This window comes from Condylura cristata, unplaced genomic scaffold (genome assembly GCF_000260355.1).
Source record: "Condylura cristata isolate star-nosed mole 26May11 unplaced genomic scaffold, ConCri1.0 scaffold00003, whole genome shotgun sequence".
NCBI classification, from domain to species: Eukaryota; Metazoa; Chordata; class Mammalia; order Eulipotyphla; family Talpidae; genus Condylura; species Condylura cristata.
This window is the reverse complement of record NW_004567104.1, coordinates 23,216,981-23,226,618: the sequence shown is the minus strand read 5'-3', so window position 1 is coordinate 23,226,618 and position 9,638 is coordinate 23,216,981. Positions and strand designations below refer to the sequence as shown.

The 9,638-nt window shown below is 41.3% G+C and overlaps 1 long non-coding RNA gene across 1 annotated transcript; it reads left to right on the top strand.

Annotated features, from left to right (window-relative positions):
• Positions 1-1,488: 1,488 nt before the first annotated feature.
• Positions 1,489-5,786, top strand: LOC105854095. The gene is made up of 3 exons (XR_001145818.1): positions 1,489-1,654; positions 3,257-3,292; positions 5,314-5,786. It is a non-coding gene; the product is annotated as an uncharacterized LOC105854095 (long non-coding RNA).
• Positions 5,787-9,638: the final 3,852 nt, after the last annotated feature.

Here is a 9,638-nt window from a genome sequence, read left to right as displayed (position 1 = left end):
AGCTGAGAAAAAGGCCTAAGGGAAAGGGAAAACAAACAAAATATAGTTTAGCAGTTAGACATGGGGCTTCAAAAAGTGGTTGGCAAGGTTGGTAATGGCCAGTGCCCACTTGAATGACGCAAAATTCCACAGAAATCCATGACTTTGCCTTGGTTGCTAGACCCTCAGATGCAAGACCATTGAGGTAGGGCTCGCAGAGGTTTCTGCATACGGCTTAAGAAAATGCTGCATTTAAGACATCTCAAATTATAACAACGTGTTTCCCATTGTATCCTGACTTCCAGGAAGCTCAGAGCTGATTCTGATGGGTAACTCAATAGCCACATTACCTTTGCTATTTCTTTCTTGCTTTAATCTAAATTTCACGTTCTGAGTTTTCTTGTTTGGTTGGTTTTTTAGACCTCAGTGTCTATCTTCTTTGATGTTATAAATCATTCCAAAATTCTTTTTGGGAAAAAGAATGGTCTACTAACTAAAGAGAGCTACATAAAAATGACTTCTAATAATGATGACGATAATGAATCCTGACACTTCACTTTCTACCTTTAATTAGTTATTTATGTCCTTGTTGTAAGGTCCTCATTAGACTACAGATTCCCTGAGGGCAGAGCTGGACCTGCTGTGTCCCTGCACCTCCCCTGGGGTGAGTGTTTAGTAAGAATCTGTTGGATAAATACAGCCTTAGGATTAATTTTAGAGGAAATAGAATGAGGGCTTCTTCCCCTTTTCCATGCTATTCCTTCCAGCTTTTTCTCTCCACAGAGAAGACTATTGTTGGAACTTTTGCACTCAAGCAACTCTGAGCTAACCTACAGGGGCCACTTCTATCGGCTGGGTGAGAAGTTATGTTCTCCTCTTTCCCCTTTGAAGCCCATCATAAATTTTCTTCCTCTGCGTTGTCCTCTCCCTCTTCCTGCATAATACTCAGTAATGTTCTCGTACATAAATAATAACCACTTACATTTACATAAGCACCAGTAACGTTGGCATATTCTTTCCAAAAAGGATTGGAGATGGACATCTTAGAGGATTTTTAAATTTTACAACGTACTCTCAGATGCCACGGCTGCCACTATTAGCTAATATTTATTACGTACTTCCCATGTGCCAGGTGCTGGGCAAGGGCTTTTTGTACACTTTCTCACTTAGACCTTACAGTAAACCTATGGGGAGCTACTGCTGCTCTCCCCGTTTTCAATACCAGGAAACTATGAAGTCTGGAACTTGCCCAGGGTCACGCAGCCAGGAGAGGGAAGGACTGGGGATCGAACACTAGCCTCTTACTAACTACAAAATCCAGGCTCCTTAACCTCTGAATACCTTTTATCCCCGTGGGTTATTAGTTCAACTCAGTGAAACCAGCAAAGTGGGGGTGAATTTCTGTTGTACAGATGTGAGAAAAATGAAGCACAATGTTCCTTTACCTACTGAGCCCCAGAAATAATGCTTTGCTCAGTCTCCTCTGATTCCCCCAGGTGTTCCTCAAGGTGGACACTGATGCCTGCGTCACAGACCAGGACAGAGCTGCGAGAGTGGAGTTAACTTGCAGAGATCACTCGGACAAGAGGCAGGACTGGATCCCGGGTCTGTTTGGCTCTGAAATTCTTCATTTTTTCCATTGTGCACATCAAGGAAGCCGACCCAAGATCACGTGGTGGGTTACGTAAAAAACAACACCAAATTCCCTCTCCACTGGAGTTCTTTCAACTGCCTTTTTCAAATTCTAGTGTCCTGCTGGGGTCAAAAAGTGCAGTGTCTGTCTGGCTCCTGAGTGTCTTCCCCATGTGACCTTGGAAGGTGGGGGGGGGAGCATCTTATTATGACTTGACAGGGCGAATGCAATTGAATTTCCATCTCATTCAGAGCAGAGAGAGAATAGCTTTGGGAATGAGGCTAGCTTGAAACAAGGGCTCCTGAAGCTAATTAAAAGCTAGGCTGGAGCTGTGCTTTTCATTCCTTAAGAATGTTCGACCTCATTAAATAGGAAAAAGCAAGTGGAATTTTCTGATTTTTTTTTTTTTTTGAGGTTCTGAAGGGGGTGGGGATTCTGAGCAAGCAAGGCTATTTCTACACTTGCAGGCTGCACACTGCCTGAAAGGACATGATTGTTGGGAGGAATACTTACTTACCTTCCCAGGTGCTCATAGCCTCAGAGGATTGTGCCTTGGCAAAGGAGATGCAGAAGGATGTGATGATCCCTTAATGGGGCTTCCAACTCCCTGGATACCCCCTCTGGTCATCGCTGGGGCTGGACAAAGGCTTCACAGGATCAAGCACACTGGGGCAAAATGTTGGTCTTTGGAAAGGCCTCCCTTGGGCTTTTTCACAGACACATGAGCTAACTTGCCCTTGTGGCCAACAAGGTTCCATTCAGAAGAAACAAAAAACTTCAGACTTTCCGGGTGGTCTCTGGATGGACTAGAAGAGTTGAAAACATTGATCTAGTGCTTGGATTTAGAGCTCACAGTGTCCAGAAGTAAATCAAAGGTCACAGGATGCCAGGACTATGAAGATATGAGAACAAACAGAGGCTCAGCCTGGAAATCTTTAAGTTTTGATGTAAAAACCTCTACTTATGGGTCACAGTAGGGTACCAGATACTGGGCTAGCAATTTTACATTTGTTATATCTAATCTTTTCAGCCACCCTGCAAAGTAGGTGTGATTGTGATTATACTCACTTCAGAAGGGAGGACACCACGGCGCTGGCTATGATCTTCTTCATGGCTCCTGGTTCTTGCTCAATTAATAGAGCACAGTCAGAGGAATCCTAGCTTTGCAAAGTATCAGAACTGAAAGGGAAATTAGAGGTCATGTCTACCTCCTGAGGATAATGATGAAAAAAGATCCAAAGCCAGAAATGTAAATTAATTTGCTCAAGGACACAGAGCAGAGCTGGCACTTCCCCAGAGCCCCTAAGTTACAGCATAGCCGTCTCTTCTCCATGTAACAGCAGGACAACACAGAGATGTAATCTCTGTCTGAGAAGAATGGAACAACTCTCAATGCCTGCCCCAGCTCCATCTTTAAGCAGTGACCACTGCAACTAGCAGGTTTCAAAGGGCATCTCCCTTGACCTGCTCAACAGCTCTTAAAATGAGGGAAGGGGAGCCTATGCATTTTGGAAAGACAAAGTACTTTAGCAGTAATGAAATGGACATCTGTGTTTATAAACTGTTTTAAGCTATTCAGAAATGGTGCAAAAGGAGAGTAAACTTTTTCGGTATTTCTTATTTCTGATATCTTGCGACTTTAAGCATCATGCAAGGCTGAATCTTCCCTTCAACCTATGGGTGAGTTTGCTATTCTTGTTCCTTTTGTTTTCTCCACCACCCTTGGGGTTCCAGTGAAAAACACGTCTAGAAATTCCTGGTCTTATCACAAAGTTTCTAAGGAGTATATAGTGTACACTTATAGCCATAACATAGACACCAGCCTCTTTGAGCCACATGCTGTATTATCTGCTATGTAAAAATCTTTAAAATGGTTATACCTGTGGGGAATGGCTGCAGACCCCTATACTGGTCAGTGAAGTAATCTCAGGGCTGAGAGAGTTTCCAAACTATTTTCTGAATCAAATCATGCCTATTTTTCATCTAATCAGAGGCCTCAGAAATTCTCAGTGAATGAGCTTATTGGTCTAGAGATAGGATTATTTGCAAGGACACAGAATAAGTAGTACTCAGTTCTATTTTTCAGTTTGAATGTTCTTTATGAAACAGTTTTATTAATCTGTTAAGTGAATAAGATAGTGAATAAGCCCATATTTCTAAATGTTTCCAATTATAAAGTCCACTCTCACACAAAGGTCTCCAAGCTTGTTTCAGTCCTCCTGTTCCCTGTATTTCAGTCACTTGATGGCTTGCTGACCCCTCTTATTTATCATGAAATATCCACTTAAAGTAACACTAATTGCACCTTCTTCATTTTGCTGTGTGTTCTACACTCTTATCAAAGAAGAATTAAAGACTTGAAGTTAAATTTTCACATATATTTTCCCACTTAACCTTCAAAAGCACCCTGGGAAATAGATAGGACATAAGTTCTCATTTCCATTTTGCAGATGAGCAAACTGAGGCACAGGCAGGTGAAAATCAGATAGAAATCACATCATGAGTTAGATACAGGACCAATAAGTCTCCTGAAAACCAGTTCATAACGTTTTCCTCTATATTGTATGGGATTAATGCGTAATTCTCTTATATTTGGAGTATATGTTTGGCTACTTATGCTTTTTCCCAAGGTGGGAAAAACACCTGGCTGTTGCGGTCATAACCACATACCTCGTGTGCGTCCAAGCTTCCCTGCCTTGATTCATTCTGTTCCCTCTGCTGGGAATACCCTCCCCTCCCCTTCTCCAAATGAACAACTCCTCCTAATTCAGTCTAAGGCCAACTCAAATCACACCTACTCTCCTCACGCCCCTTGGTTAATTTCCTCTTCTATGTCTCCACGGTGCTTTGCGTGCCATCACACAGAACAGGCAGGAAGCCACAGCCAGGTGTTTCTCCTGGAATCACGGGAGGGAGAGAAGCAGTGACCCTCTAGCCAGAGCTAGAAGGGAAGCTGTTGAGATCCAGAATCCAGATCCAGAATCCAAATTTTATTTTTTTGTATTTTCCTCACTTAACACAGTACATGGAATATGGTAGACATTTAGTAGATATTTTATTAAAAGCTGTCCAGGGCTTAAAAATTAGACTCTTTCTAAAGAAACAAACAAAAAAAGAAGGTAAGAAGTAATTTAGTCAAATTGGAAACTGGGGTCTCAGTCTTCAGATTGCAAAGTTAATTTTTCAGGCTACGGATAGCTTCCTACAAATGCTATGTGTCTGAGGTGATTACGTACACTGAGGCTGAGGGACTCTCAGAAGCTCAAGTGGGAACGGGTCTACTAGAAGTTCCTGTTCTGAGCTCCTTTAGCTCACACCTCACAGTCAAAAGCTGGTGTGCCCTGTCCTGTTGCCTTAATGCAGATTTTTCCTTCTAAATGTCAAAAACAGATTAGATGGAGAAATGAACTGAGTGTGTGTGTATGTGGTATGTGTGGGGGGGGGGCAGGGGGTGGGGGGGGCAGGAGTCCCAGAATAGACTCCAGTTTGATAACGATTTATCCTATTTCATTGTTAATTTTGCAATTAAGCAAGAGTACTTTGTATGCCTGAATGACCCATGGATTGTATCTTAATCAAATTAATGTGCCTGTAACATAAGACTGATTCTGGGTTTAACTATTAGGGTGACAAATGATGCAAAGCCCCAATTTTTTCTCTCCTTTCTCTCCTCTCCCCCACAAAACTCTCCATCATAAAAGGTCAACCGACTGAAAGCCTGTTGTTTTGATGACTGATATGAAATCCTATTGGTTGAAACTGTGAGAAGGCGGGCTACCTACCCTCACCCCACTTCAAACCAACTGTATGTGTCTGTGACAGTGTATGTGTAAGTTTGGATGACAAAAAAAAAAAAAAATGTGGTTAATTCTTCTTGTTGTATATTTCCTGCCACTGACATTTGTTGCTGCTGCTGTGTAATGAGGTTGAGGCTGGGTAGAGAATCGGATACAAATGACCTATATACTTATTCCCCAATTATGGCTACCTTTCTCAACTGTTCTTGGAGAACCTGGAAAGTAGAAAAGGTAACCAGGAAGACATTTACATGTTTTGCTCTAATAAAGCAAGCACTTAGGACTTCAGGTCATCTTAGTTAATGAGAAATTTGAAAAAAAAATGGTTCTGTTTAATAAAATGATGTATTCTTAACATGAATCATAATGGTTCTTACCAAAAAAAAAACAAACAAACAAACAAACAAAAAAACAAACAACAACAACAACAAAAAAAAAAACAATACAAAACCTGGTAATTTGAGTCAAGGACTAGGGCTCTGTTAAACTCTTACCCAGAGTGCGATTAATCATATTTTAGGATCTTGAGCTTTAGTCTCCCATACTCATCCAACCCATTTCCCACAATTAGTAATTTTTCAAAGTTAATCACATCACCTCTCTCCCTGTTTGAAAGGCTTCAATGGCTTCTCATTGCTCTTAGCACTTCAAGGTCAGTGTCCTTGCCAAGGTTTAGAAGACCTATGTAGAATCATCCATCTTGCCTTCTGACCTCTCACGTACCCCAACCCCTTTGTTTAAAGGGCCCTGGAGTTCCAGCCTCAGGGTCTTTGCACAGCTGTTACTACTGCCTGACTTTCCTTCTTTTACTTCCCCAGTTCACAACACAATGTTCCTCTTCAGACAGAACACTTCTTTTGACCCATCTACATAAACTGTGCCATCCCTTCTGTTATTTTTCCTCCAACTTTCCTATGCTTTTCCTCTCATTAATATATCATAACTTGTGACTTAGTATTTATTTGGAGGCTAGTTTTGTTTATCATCTGTTTTCACATTAATTTGTAAACTTTATATCTGCTTTGTTTGCCTCTAAATCAGCTTTTGGGCATATAGTGAAAGCTTAATTAATATGTATTAAAAGAAAGAATGGTAACCTATTGGGTTTCATCTAAAAACTATACCCATGAGATCATGTTAACCATCTTTATTCTACAGTTAGATATGAATTCATCTTGACATTTGTTCCATTCAACTTTGAGATGTTAAGATACAGGTTGGTCATGGAAGGGGTGTGAGATTCAGACTTTTTTGTTTTTTGCCCTCTGATCACAGTTCACTGGTCTTATTATAAGGATTAGATGTGATCCATGTTCTTCATCCTATGCCAGGGGCGAGGCTTACTACACCATCACAGCATCTTCTTTCTTTCTTTCTTTCTTTCTTTCTTTCTTTCTTTCTTTCTTTCTTTCTTTCTTTCTTTCTTTCTTTATCCCCTTCATTACTTCTGCCTTTAAAAAGCCAGGTAAATCTAGGGAACATGGAAATCAGCAGTTCAGGACTCACAGTTCACCATTCCTTCCTTCACTAAGTGTTCCTTGTTGACACAATAATCTTGGAGATGCTAAAGGAGGTGTTCAAGGCATTGAGGAAGGTACCGGGTGCATAATGCCAGTGTTTTCCCAATCTCTTCTCAAAAACCCATGGCCTGTGGCCTTCTGATGCCTTCCCTTTCCTTTTGTTGCTCCGAGCCCTGAGGTGCCAGAGCCTAGAGTTTATCCAGGTGTGTGGTCCCAGGTCTGTGATGTCTTCCTAGCCCAAGAATTTCTCCTGAGAAATATACAAACCCGAGAGAAGGTCAGAGTAAAAGCGTCAAAAGGATCTACTCATCTTCAGGAAAGTCAGTAAGTAGCTCTGAATTTTGATATATTTATAGATATAAATGGGGTTCAAAATACCAACATTACAGAACATTCAAGACTAAATCCCATTGGAGTGCTGTAACATCAAGAATTTAAACTGATTATTAAGCTGTCATTTTGGCTTCTCCCTGCTCTTTTGTGGTCCCTTCAGAGTCCACATAACTTCTTCAGCTCAGGATAGGAGGAGAGTGTCCTTACTGGCTTACTTACTTGTCAGAAAGTGGGAAGATGGGTTGAGCTTAGAAGAAGAGGTAGTCAGAGTGTTGACCTCATGTTGGACTTTCCATCTCAGTCATATGCATGTGCTGAATTTCAGTCTCTAGATTGCCAAGATGTGAAGAGTTTTTAATGGTAAGCAAATTCAAACCTCTCATTCACTCATAATGAGCAGTCTAGTAAAGAAAGTAAGCTTTGCTTGGAGCATTCCAACTTTGGGATTTTGCAAACATTTCATCTATACTTCCCAAGGGAGAAAATCCTAGAAAGAATGTGAGATGACCAGAAGAGAAACAACGATGCAACTGAATCACTGTTCATTCCATCATCAACTGGAAATTTAAATTTATTGTGTTGGCCTGGAGAATTTCAGTGAATGGGTTCTCAATCCAGTGAGTTTGGAAAAAAAAAAATCAGTTCCCTTAAACCCTAAATTCCCTGAGTGAAAAACTAATTTGATGGGGGATGTGGAAAGATACTATAGGAGGAAGTATCTTGGGCAATATGATGCCTGCCTAGGAGACTTGACTAGGCTGAAAACATTTAAAAGGGGTGAGAACCAGCTATTTCTCTCCAACACTGTGTGCCTTCTAATAGAGGTCGATTTTTGGTTCTGCTGCCTTGGCTTTTTCCTATGTCTGCCATGCAGAATTCTACTAAGGTTCTCAGGCTGGGAGAGAGCTTCCAGCTCTGTGCCAGATTTCTCTTCTGGGATTTCCACTCCTTGAAAGGTGCCAGCCTGGAATTCAAGAGTTGGCCAATTTGACTTAGTAGATCTGAGTTCATGTGCCAGCTCTGTCATTTACAGGTAACAGTCCCTTGCACTCTATCAGACACATAGTTAAGTGACTTTGCCTGCCTATATTTTTGCATATATTGTATATGCAGGTTCCATATTGGAAACTGCAGAAAAAAAGCTTCTTTCTCACAGAGTCATTAGGAAAGATTATGTGAGATTTTGAAGATTGCCTGGCATTTGGTTGACAGTCAAGTCTAGTTGGTGGCCTTTCTTGTGCCATCTCCCCACATGCCACATGTACTGTGCTGTCAGTGGGTCCTGGTAAACATCAGAGGCTAGGAGGAAGATGGAGGAGAAAAGTTTCAGGTAGAAAAAAGTCTTAGGGATTTAAAAAGGAAGGCAAGGAACTTCCATTACCACATTAATTTGGAATAGGAAGGAGTCTTTACTTTGGAACTTGCACCAAAGTTTGACTAGACAGAGGATAAGAAGGACCTGGACATGACATTGAAATTGTCAACAAATTTTCTAGTATGAATTTATGGATTTTGAAATACACCAAGAGCTCCAGAGGAAGAGAGACATTGAGACTGGGGGTTATCAAAACTGTGGAACATTGTTTCTCAAAGGATGTTCCAGGTTCCACCTACATCAGACCCAGCTGCAGCATTCAACAAACAAAGATTACTGGAGAAGGCCTAGAGAACAGCTAAAGAGTTGTTAAATATTTCATACATGAAATGAGCACAGAATATAAATTTAAGTCATCTTTTAAAATACATGGTATTCAAGAGATGCTGTCTGAATATTCCTGATGTGACAGAGGACACAATTGCTGAAGAAGAGGGAAGAGCTCCTTTGTCTGTCAGCTCCATGCCACCCCCCCTTTACCCCCAGCATACCTAATTTTGTTTGTTTTGTTTTCTGGGAGGAATGGTACAAATGAGGCCCAGCCTTCTTCTTATATTTTTCCTTTTCTTCTTTTTTACTTTAATTCAGGACCAAAAAAGCTTTCATCGAAAGAACAGATGTCATCTGCTTTGGTCTTTTGTGGTGGTTTTATTTTATTTTATTAAAATAAATTCTCCTGCAGATGAGGTTCATTTAAACATAATGACTACGCAACAAAAGCCCTTGCACAGAGAAGCTTCAGATTCCGTTTGACTCAGGGGAGGGTGACCAAACAAGGAGATGGCCTGTCCATTTGGCTCCCCTCAATGGGGCCCCAGCAGCTGCATTTCAGATGCAAATGGGAGATGAGGGTGGAGGGGGTAAGGGGGAAGGGGGAGGGAGAGGGGGAGAGGCGTGGAAATGCCCAGGAAGCTGACATGCAGGTGTTGAAGATTCCAGACATCCCTGAGACAACAGACTCTGAAAACACAGAGCTCACAGACAGTGCGGTGTTGAGAGCG